The 12,083-nt window shown below is 39.3% G+C and overlaps 2 long non-coding RNA genes across 3 annotated transcripts in view; one reads left to right on the forward strand and one right to left on the reverse strand.

Moving 5' to 3' along the window:
• Positions 1 to 12,083, forward strand: part of LOC145432992 (uncharacterized) — a 365,973-nt gene that overhangs the window by 335,499 nt on the left and 18,391 nt on the right. The window lies entirely within an intron of this gene.
• On the reverse strand, positions 1,603 to 8,206 carry LOC145432989 (uncharacterized). Of its 2 annotated transcripts, none has more exons than XR_013913022.1 (4): positions 8,029 to 8,206; positions 3,862 to 3,986; positions 3,680 to 3,816; positions 1,603 to 3,628 (listed from the first exon to the last, which is right to left on the reverse strand). It is a non-coding gene; the product is annotated as an uncharacterized LOC145432989 (long non-coding RNA). The 2 variants fall into 2 exon arrangements; XR_013913023.1 differs by lacking the exon at positions 8,029 to 8,206 and adding an exon at positions 5,863 to 6,024.

The raw sequence follows: 12,083 nt of genomic DNA on the forward strand, positions 1-12,083 counted from the left end.
AGGGGGGAATTCGACTTTAGAATTGTAACGGAATACCCAAATTGTACATATTCGAACAGTCATTTAGTCAACCAGTTATATCCGAACGTATACTCCTTATGGCTGTTTTCTGTTTGCTGAAAGTATGTTCAAATGCTATTTGAAATTTCTTTTTCACATACAAATCCCCCCACCCCTTTTTCAATTAGTTCAGATGTGCTGCAGGACAATTTTGTAGGCCAGCGACGGCCTCTCGATCAAATATGTCCTACGCGTGCCGAATCTATCACAACAAGGCCTCTATAGTGAAAGTATTTAACTTATATTTTCAAGTCAACATTTTCAGACTGTGACTAAATATTCCAACGTCATCGATTCAAGTCAGAGAGATCGCTAGCCTTGCTTTATTTTTAGTGAACAGCTACCCGATCGAAAAAAGACATGGTAAACTTGGTGTAATGTTGCCGAAACGTAATGGGTGTCCTAAATTTCAATGAGCTCCAGCAGGGAATCTGATCACGTGTATGTTATATATCAGGGCTGTAACCCAGTCAAGAGGCTCCGAGTCACAAGTCAATCTCACTTTCATAGTTTTGACTCGAGTCAAGTCGAGTCATTTTCAATTCACCATTGATTCAAGTCCAAGTCACCGAGCAGCCGGTCGAATCCGAGTCATGGCATTATGACTCGAGTACGAGTCCAAGTCACACTCAAGTCAACACTGTTTGGTGATATTTAATGATTTGGATTTATGATATAGCCTACTAATTTTCCTCACTTTGAGCAGTTGCATTGTCAAGTATCAGGATCAATAGACAAACTTCCAACAGGGTGGTCACTTTACTGTTCTTCGAAATTACAATGACCAGTCGGTCTTGGCCGTTTTATAGTTTTATAGTCATATGACTTGGTTCGAGTCATGCACAATGACTAGAGTCCAAGTCGAGTCAATACCCAGATTGTCTCGAGTCGAGTCGAGTCGTTTCCTTTCCGTATTTTGAGAAAATGACTCGATTCAAGTCGAGTTATCAGAAAATGGTGACCCGAGTCAAATTCGAGTCTGGTCAACCCTGCTATATATCAACGTACCACTATTGTTGGCCAAATGCATGCGCAAACTTGAGAAAAAAAATTCGCGAGACCAGTCAATTTATGGATACTGATTTTTCACAGCAGTTATATTAGCGATTGGTGCATGGTAAGCCGAAAACACAAATGGAAGTGTGGCGGTCTGTTGAGTCAAGCTTCCAGACTTTGTGTGATTGGGACCAAGACCATGGTTTTTGGAGGTCTACAAAGTGTTATTACAGCACTGCTAGAAACAAACACTCGGTACCGCCCGTCTTATTCTCTTAGTCAATAGGTGTTGTTTGCACGGTAAAAATGACCATTTTTAATCATGGGGCAGATTTATCCTAAGGGGGGAATTTCGGCTAAAATTTCGGCCAAGGGAGGCACGAGATGAAAAAGGTTGGGAACCACTGTCTTAGTCAATAGGTGTTGTTTGCACGGTAAAAATGACCATTTTTAATCATTGGGCAGATTTATCCTAAGGGGGGAATTTCGGCTAAAATTTCGGCCAAGGGAGGCACGAGATGAAAAAGGTTGGGAACCACTGCCTTAAGGCCTTGCGGCCCCCCGTCGTCGTCATCCTGGTCCGTACTGGGTTTTCACTGGTGTGACGAATAAATGATTGATTGATTGATTACACTGGTTTACACGATTTTTGCACCAGGACTTCTTTGGGTCAATTATAGCCTACCTAATTTGGGGGCGCTGAATACGAATCTGACGTTATTTTTGCTCTATCACATCACGTTGTTGAGATATTATATATGTTGAATATTTCTACTTTTTCGAAGTAATCAAGTAGATTTGGGCTACTTGCAGTACTTACTGAAGTGGTAATGTTTTACAACTACTCCAACATCTACCTGAACAGTATTATGGATGAACTAATTACATTTGCAATTAGGTTTTTGTAAAGTAGAAAGTAGTTCAGGATAGTATTCCACCACTTTCATGAGTTAAATTGTCGTAAGAAACGCGCGAAATAGCCTCTGAATCATGGTAACTGAATATATTTTTCAAAGATTCTACCCATGGGTGGTGTCATCATATTCCTTTTGCGTTAGCTACAACGATGCATCTTGCTAGTTCGTATGTAGTCACCTCTGACTAACTGTTGAATGTATGCGACCACCTTCCCACCGACCAAATATACTTGGATATTTATTGACTTCCTCATGCCTTTAATTTCGTATTCCACTTGAAATAGTTTTTAGATGTCTTGGAAATTATTATTTCTACTTGTAATTGAGTAGAAGTTTAAGGCGTTACTTGTGCTACTTGAGTAGCAACGGCGATCCCTTCGACCAACTCTAGTTCAAAGTAAAATACTACGGCAAAGCAGAAACCACCAAAAATGTAAGGTTTCTCGTTGATCTGTTAGTAAGCAGTGTCCATTTATCTGGTTGTCTATAATAGACAATGCAAAAGAAGCCCTTTATACCATGGCAATAAACCAATAGAAATACAGCGTTCGGAAACAGCTTTCCTCGATTCCGATAAAATGTAACAGAATATGAAAACTGGAGAAGAAGAATTAGCATGATAAGTACAGGCGTAGATTAATAATAAGAAATTATTTCAAGTTATCATGATAAGCCCTTTTTTCTTTGGAAAAGCAGCCATACTGTTTCTTCTAATGTTTCAAAACAAGCTTCAAAGGTCACATATTTAGGTCATGTACCGGAGTGAACAATTCTCTTCTATATAATATACCTACAATACAATGTTTTTTGTTTGCAAACTTTAACGTTCCATGAAAGAGCAGTGTGCTGTCAGAAAATGCACTGACCGATTAGGTCTGCAGGACAGATCTATAAAGAAAGATAACGTAGGGAACTAAATTAGGTACAGAGCTACTAATCACAATCTTTAAATGAAGAGTGGTATATAAAGATGATGACTGCTACCGACTAAAATTAGTTGCATCAACGTATAAATTTATTGGTAGAAAAGAGGTCCTGATCGAAAGAAGATAGAGAACCACTGGATTCAAGTTCACCGAAAACTCAGTTAGTCTGTTCTGCAACAACCCGGGTTTCATCATTTTAGATGATTTCAATAACAATATTTGATTTGTTGCAGTTGTACGCTTACCGTAATGTCACTAACGAAAGCTGAAATTTAATTATTTTAATAAAATGAGAAAAATACATCCCGAAAAAGTTGATGTGATAGAGAAATTCTGGGCACAGAATCGGATTCAGCAACTAATATTAGCCTAACTCAATCATTAAAATTTTTGAAGGCCACATTTTTTGAAATTTTCAGATCAGTGTAATTTTATGGGTCGAAAAGAGCTTCAGATTAAATGAAGATAGAGAATCACTGGATTCAAGTTCATTAAAACTCACTCATTCTGTACTACAACAACCCAGGTTTCATGATAGATAATTTTAATAACAATATTTGATCTGTTGCTGTTGTATGCTAACCGTGATGTCACCAACGAAAGCCGAAATTTGCTTAATTTACGAAAATGGGAAAAATTCATACGGAAAAAATTTGACGTGATAGAGAAATTATGCATTCGCTCTCCGATGAGGAGGAGACTTCCTCGCCTCTCTCTCGACGTGAGCGTCTGCAACGAGTCGGTGAGAATCTGCCACCGCGGAGCTGAAGCGACTCTCACCTCTCCTTCTTCCTCTCCTTCTTCTCTTTGCATCTCTCGTACTCTTCCCGCCTCTCGCGCCTTTCTTCCTTCCACTCCAGCTTCTCTCGTCTGCGACGCTCGTATTCTCTCCTCTTCTCCTTCGTCATGCCGCGCAACTGAAACGCATTGTCCGTCACCGCCGCGTCTCTGTGACATCTCACCACGTTACTGGAGGCTTCCGAGCTCATGTCGGAGGAGGAGGCGGAAGGAGGGCGCGGTCGATGACGTTACTTCTTCCCGCGACTTCCTTGGCTGTCGTCGTCGGAGCTCGAATCCGAATCCGAATCTGAAACGAGAGAAAGTTGTAGCGCGGTTCGGCAAAACGTCGTATTCTAGCACAGAATCGGATTCAGCAACCCTAAATTAGCCTAAATCGATCATGAAAATTTTTGGTGCAATTTTTTTTTTAATTTGTAGGATGGTATTATTTTATGTTGTGATTGTCAGGTTTCCATACAATGTAATTGAAATTGTAATTGAGCAAAATTTTTACCAAATTACAATTACAATTACAATTACACAAAATAGAAATGCTTCAATTACAATTACAATTAGAATTGCATGAAAAATTGTAATTAATTACATTCGACTCAATTACAAATTACAATTGATCCAACTCTGGATCTCAGTACTTATATGTATCGAAAACACTGCATTCGGCATCATCAAAAAGTAGCCTTCCTAATACCCAATGTATGTTTGTTGATGTACCATTTCATCGTAGGGGGATAAAAATGGTTAATGGATATATTGAAACCAGATTATACATTTGTAACGAAGCAGAACATCCTGAATAGCCATAAGTCTACCGGGTAGCCAGTACGGATTCTGTAAAGTGGGTGCAAATCACAATGGTAACCTGCATACAAATAACATATGTTTGACATTTTGAAGTATATATCGGCACGTATACGTAATTATTTCGAGTATATCTGATTCCCTATTAATATTATGGATTATATTTCTCCGCGACCACATGTACGGGAATTCTGACGGGTTGACTTGGCTTATGCCAAAATCTTTCACCCGTAGCGTGTGCAATTAATGTGTGCTTGCGGTTAAAATATGGCGTCGTGTTTAGCACTTGCGGTGTGTTAAACTGTAACTTCCGAAAATAGATTTGGCGGACAATGTAGTTACCTGTAACAATATTTGTTTCGGTGTAAATATTGATGTTATAAAGCATGCAGTTACACTTCTTTTGGTCTTATGTACTTTCCGGTTTTCTGCGGCACAGGTTAGATTACGAATACCAGAAGTGTTTATCATCAGTACCATTTCGTGATGAAGAGCCTATATATCAGTTTCTTAGTAGCCTAACGGATTTTTCTCGTGGAGGAGGAGAAGAAAAACAGCACTAAAAAAGTCCACACAGAACGCTTGCTGTGATAACCTTTGAAAAAACCTAACACACATGGATTTACGCAAAACGCATCAGATATTTGTTGACGAGACATTGCCTCTATAAAATTACCTTGTGATGAAGTCAATCTTATCATTGTAATATCAGAATAAATATGAGAACTCGTAGCATATGCATATAATGAGCTGTATTTAGGATTGCCATACTTAAAATTTGCCTTTCACTAGGAACATCAACAGATACGTTCCCAATACTAAAGTGGCTGAAGTACATCTTCTGTGGTTTAACTAGATCGTGATCGCTGGTGGAGTTGTTTTTAACTTGGGGCGATGGTCTAACTATTTATTGTTCGGTTATGCGCTCAGTTTTCGTCTGGTGCTAATATATCGGAGAATCGAAGTATTCAAGTTTGAATTTGCATCTCCGAAAAAAAGATCGTGATGGAAAATGAAATGTTTGGTCACAGAGTTTCCGTGAATCACGGTGTGGGAACAGATGTAAGGTTTGAACATAAAATCTACCAAAATATACCACGTTGTATTGTTCTCAGCTGTCAGCTGTCCTCTAAAATTTTGAAAATAAACTTTTAAGTCTCTGTCTGTCTGTTGGGCCGTTCTAGCCTTTCACGCTAACATCAAATCTAGAGTGTGTTTAATTTATCACAATTATTGAGTTGTGAATGTCATGGAGGTGTTATCAAATCTATAATTTTATTCGAATCTGGACATGTTGATGGCAGACCCATATGAAGAAAATAAGTTTCAGAAACTGAATTTGTTAGCGTTTGAAACGTTACTACCTTTGACAATGTTGCGTTTGGTTTCGATAAAATTCTATAATTTCGGGCGTCCGGGTTGAAGCGCTGCAGACACGAAACCTTGAGTCATATACCAAACGAAGTACTGTAAACCTTGTACATAAACGAGGTAAATTATTCAGCAAACATCGCAATAATATCGAACAACACTGATCGACATTGGGCCAAAGTTGGTGAATATCTCATATATATATATATAAAACATCACGATTATACTACATCTAGCGCTATGTTCTACTTTGTGTTGGACTGCATGAGCCAGCACTGTACTCCATTGCAAATGATCTCAAGAAATATACATTTCAGTATCAGAATCAGTTTATTAACAATTCCATCATTTGAAAAGATAGGAAGGTGTCGAAACGACTTGGAGTAGTCTTTGAAATCAGACACCCACCTATTGCCTAGGCGATGTAAAGCGGAGGCATGCACATTGTATACTGACCAAGCGACAAAATGAGGGGGCATGTGACGGAAGGTGAGTTCGATATGTCAGGTCGTGGTCCGGTGAGCTTAAGGGCTGACTAGTATATTCATTTACTATAAATTGCTTTTATTTCGACTTGAATGTATACATACTCGACGACTGTCAGATAGCCGACGAGAAACTGTTCCACACTGCAGGTCCGGCATATTTGATAGAACGATGAAATGTCACGTCGACCATATGATAATCGGACGACATGGACAGAGCGTGTGTTGTACTTTTGTTACTGGCGTCAAGAAGTCATTGTCATCTTGTTCTGAAGAATTCAAGAATAGAAATCTGGTTATTGCTGACCTTTGTTTTACCTGCATATAAGGCGAACACCATACTAGGTAATATTGTGGTCAATAAGCGTAATATCTCTGCTGAGTCTCGTCGCATTTTGTAGTGCAACGCGACGAGCTAACTTTTAACCTTCAGATACCGATTATGCCAGTGTTGCGTTTTTCAAAAGTAACTCACGCATTGTCTTTCGAAATAGACAAAATTCAATTTACTACGAAGAGCTTACCTTTCAAATAATGTAATGTGTCAGTCATCGTGGTTTTGAACAAAAATACCTCACGCTCTCAATTGCAATTCGGAATTTCAGGAAAACAAAACTGCGACAATGTTTGACGAATGTGGAGTTAGATAGGCAGATATTAAGGGGATGATGTGACTCAGCTACCTGGCTTTTTGACAATAATCGTCCCTCTGTGTCAATCTCAATAGTTAATTTGTTTTACTCCCATTTTATATTGCAGATTCTCCGACTAGCCAGTGACCATATTTTGTGTGCATATGGAGTTGTTTTACTAGAAGTGAGTGTTTCACAAACAATACTATTCACCTAATATTCACTAAGAGACCAGGCGATCAATATACCTTTGAAAATGATGAATTGGAGTAGGAAAAAAACAAGTTGTACAAAGGTCCATACACAACTGTTCGGCTATTTCTGGTTCGAACCAAACCTACGCAGGACACACCCACACGCGTATAATATACACTAATTTGTAAAGCCATTTGTTATTTTTGTGGAAAAAACTCTTGGAAGTTCACAAAAATGTATTGTGCAATTGAATAATATAGTCATATTGAAATATATCTGAATAGGACAGATGAACAACAACTTTCCATTTTTGAATAATTTCGCGCTTACGATTTTTATACTTTCACACGCGTCTCATGTTTAGTTTCAATATCCACATTCTTTTCTGTCAATGGTCGTGCATCAACATAGGTCCACAGAAACCGTTACATCACTAATAAACATCCGTTTGGGCCGACCACGGCGTAGAATGAAACACGTATCGACCGTAAATATCGATTAAAATCCGACTTTTCATCATAATGTTACCAACATGGTTCGAGTTCGACAACATGCGAAAGTACAATGCACTCGTTCATCAAGTGGTATTATTAGCGAAAATGTGTATTTCCATGACAATAAACGGGAAGCGATATTTCATTCAACATCAGTTCAGTCATATTTCCAGTAACAAAGCAGTTTGTATCAAAGCCAATGTCTGCACTGTCACGAAAACACAGTCGGAAAGATAGCGGTTCTTCGGCAAACTGCAGTACTACACGCTGCATACCTCTATCGTAGTGTTTAATCACGCAAATCGTGTCACAGCCACCTTATCAGAATACGCTGTACGAGAATCTGTCGTTACCTGATCGATTGTATCTTAACTCTTCGATTAAATGATTGATTACGCAAAGTCTGCCGCTAAACGTTGACATCCTAAACCTAAACCCAAATAACGATATCCCGAGTTTTACCTAAGCGATGCGTCGATGTCGGTTGCATATCCGACGTAATGATGATTGTTTGTTTGTCTGAAATCAGTGTGAAATCGGAAAACGCTGTTTCCTGATCGTTGATCAAGCGTTTTATATTTTTATTAGCTTTAACTAAGATCGAATCTGCCATCACGTATTTTATTGTTACGGGCTCGTTGAACACTTGAAAGTTCTCTGCAACGGGAATTCCACAGCTTGTTATGTGTTGAACCCAGTAATAATAAAATACCGTAGACATATGTACGTCACGTGCATAAGAAGGGAATGCGAAGGACGTGAAACCAAGTTCGACGGATTACTGTAAATCTCGATTTTTGAATTGGTACCGCCGATTTACGACGACATGCGGAGCGATCTGGACTACGAATTTTTCATCGTGAAAATGTAATATCATACAATAATATAATATAATAATGACATACATAACATACCGCGCGATAAACTGTTATTCATTAAGGACATTGCCATTCATATATCAAGGGAATATCAATCACAACCTATGCGGTCAGAAACAAGACCATATAGAACAGGCTTGGGCAAAGTGCTGCCCGCGGAGCGATTCTGTGCGGCCCACCAAAGGTCGCTTGAAATTTAAACTATAAAACCTACTTTTTAATGTTGCTGCGTGGACTAAAACCATACATAGTATAAACTCAACCGGAAATTCGTTTACTATCAAGCTTGTTCATTTATATATCGTGATTACGCAGCCTATATGTACCTCACATGCCTAATCCAGATTCAAAGTAAAGTCAATGTAGCAAATTATGTCGTTAGAATTTAAGTCACAAGAAGTCACCAAACCTTCTTCGTTGCCATTGTCACATTACGCATTACGCGGTCTGTGTTTTAAATTGTTACGTGATGTGTTTCCAAATCCATAATTCGTAAAACAAGTGAATCAGTGCTCATCATTTCTATGACTATATCACCACCCATGAAGAATGTCCAAAAATAAAGCCGAAAGTTGAAATTCAAAGATGGTTAATAACTACAACCTTGGCTAAACAACGAGACCATTTCGGCAAGATGCACAGTAGACACGTCTCGAAAACCATCGCTACCAAGACAATAAGCTGCATATTATCCTCGGGACCGTAACTCCCGCACCCCAAACTCCCAATTGGGTGGCGAGCTCGACGGGCGCCCAAAATTATTTCGTGAATGAACATAAAGTATGGGGTATTTTTTTTTTAATTTATGCGACTTCATTCAAATTTTTTTCGCGCTCCGCGCGATTTAGAGATCAATGATTTTTAGAATCGGGCATTTAGGCGTTAGCCATTACCGCACCACGACGCACCAAGATAAATGAACTTTAGGCCAACACGGGATTCCGAGAAGGCACTGCAATTGCAACTGCTGATCAAATTAACTAGGTAAAGGGAAAAAAGCTCGACAGCGAGAGAGCCTTGGTCGAAAAGGACTACCTTTATGTTGACCGAAAACCACGATGTCCAATTGTTCTTAGATAATATTGGCCAGGTAAGAAATACCAATCGGGAATCGGGTGCGTCTTTTTAGTTTGGTACGCTATGGCGATTTCAATATCTTTTCACATAGCAGACGGGAGGTCACGAAATAACAACATGTAACGAAGTATTTATACGAACGGGCCCTCCCGAATATTTCCAAGACAGTACCTCACTCAGCTCTAGCGGTAAAACTGAGTAGGCCACTACGTGGGCTGAGAGAGGTTAAAAATATAGCAATATATATTCAATTACCAATAGTATTGACCGATTGAATCATGAATCATGAAAAGATTCTGTGCTTCGCGCGATTAGGGCATAAACGTTGCCAATTTGTGTATACAAGATATCTCGTGCATTGTGAATCTCGATGAGGGCTGATCTGGGGGCAAAGCCCCAGGAGCTTGGTTTAGAACTCTATGGGGGGCCCAAGACCAACGTTTGGGGGGATGACGACGGGCTGTGTCGGCCATTCCAAATACATTTTAATGTATTTATAGAAAAACGCGGATAGGGGTTTAAAGAGACTTTAATATGTATCATGTTTAACGGTCCATTTAGGCACCAGCATATTATCGGCATATGAGATTTCGGCATACATGCGGCGGTCTATTTGGTTCAAAGTTTTAATACCAGATGTTTTGACATAATGGCCCCTTATCCAATAGTAGAATATCTGCTCGCAAAGAGAAACTCGTGGGAAATTGCGGTAAGCAATAACCCTCATTTCGACTATGCCGACAAAGGCGAAGATTTTTAAAAGTCAAAACGGCACGCGATCGTGTATATACATGGTCAGTAATTCGTGATGCGGAAGCAATTAATCAGGCATCAAAGAGATTCGGCCAAGGACGTATACCGCGCAATAAAATAATTACCATATTTTCATCTGATTTTTCTTATCGTCGATAACTATCAGTGATCTATGCGCATTAGCGGCGGGTGCTGTTAGCACTTCACAGGGTAGGACTTTGGATAATCTTTACACGCCGGGGATGACCCTTCCACAAGCGATCTTGTACAGATACCAGCTCGCATTCGCATTAAGATCCAATTCGATCGACATTTTTTGATTATCGTAAGACACCGGTTCAAAAGATACTCGTGATGCCAAGGTATTCTGTGTTTAAAAGAAACTTGTTCCACGTCTTCTCTATGTTCTCGTTGGTTATATGAAAAGATTTTGATACCATGTTGCATAACTCTCAGACTTATATTAAACGCGCGTATTAGTTTAGTTGTGACAAAGCCGCTTAATATTATTTCATGACCTGCATTAGAGTTTGGCGCAAGGTCGCATTACATAAGTTTATAGACAGGTTTTGGCGACAGTGAAATAATGCAACAAGCACTGGATATAATAATTTATATAGCGATGAGACGCTGAATATCGAATCTTCATTGTTATTGTTTTGTTAATTGTAATGAGACACGTTAGGAATACATATAGGCTTATACGACGTATTCTCGAGTCACAGATCACTATGGATACCATATTATGCGCTCCGAGAAGGAGGGCGCTTCTTACAAGTGATATTAAAATACACTGAATGAGAGATTTTACGAAAAATGGTGATCGGTCGTGGGTTTATCAAAAAATCGTCGTTTTCCCTAGCCGGTGTCTGGTTACCAATACCCACCCTACCACAAATGACGTTAGATTGACCTTTCCTTCGCGTCAAATTTGCGGAAAGTCAGTTTTGACGTGTATTTTCTGCCGATATTACCATTTTTAGATGTCTCTATGAAATCGCCTTATACTCCTGGCAATAGAAGAGGACTATTTGCGAAAAAGAGGACATTTGAGTGTCCTCGGAGAACATTTCGGTTTTCTTGAAAGAAGAGGACGAGTCCTCTGAAAATAGGACATTGTTATCCCTACCGATCACGGGCTGGTCTCTGAGAATAGATTAGACAACACGAATCAGCTGAGTGATGATGAATAAAAAAAAGACGTTATTTTCGACGTACAGCATTGCCGAATCTAAGTGAATTTCATCTCACAGTTTGACATTAAACATACACTTGAGTCTATCGACGAAGCGCGGATACCATTTACTCACGATGTAGCTGTTTCCACGGCGTATTTACCAGAAAAGTCAAGAGAAAGACCCGATGTAGAACGGACGAAAACAAAACGGCTGATAACAGCAAGAAAAGATGTCTAAAAATAAAGACATCCGAAAGATGAAAATCGAGCTCTGTTGCACCGACCATCAGGATGGATGTTAAGTTGAGAGACCTTGGTCATTTCTACATTCGCCTAATATCTGTGCATTATGTATTCTACATTTCGTGTCTTGAGAGTATGAGGACCAATAGAAGCCGCTGATTATAATTGCAAACACGTTTATAAACGCAGTCGGCCTGAATTCATACCTCTTACGTTCCCATTACTGACACGTAAAATAAATCGGTCTATGGACGCATGGCAATCAATGCGATTCAAATAA

Source organism: Botryllus schlosseri, chromosome 2 (genome assembly GCF_051294905.1).
Source record: "Botryllus schlosseri isolate E-star chromosome 2, Bs_hap1, whole genome shotgun sequence".
Taxonomy (NCBI): Eukaryota; Metazoa; Chordata; class Ascidiacea; order Stolidobranchia; family Styelidae; genus Botryllus; species Botryllus schlosseri.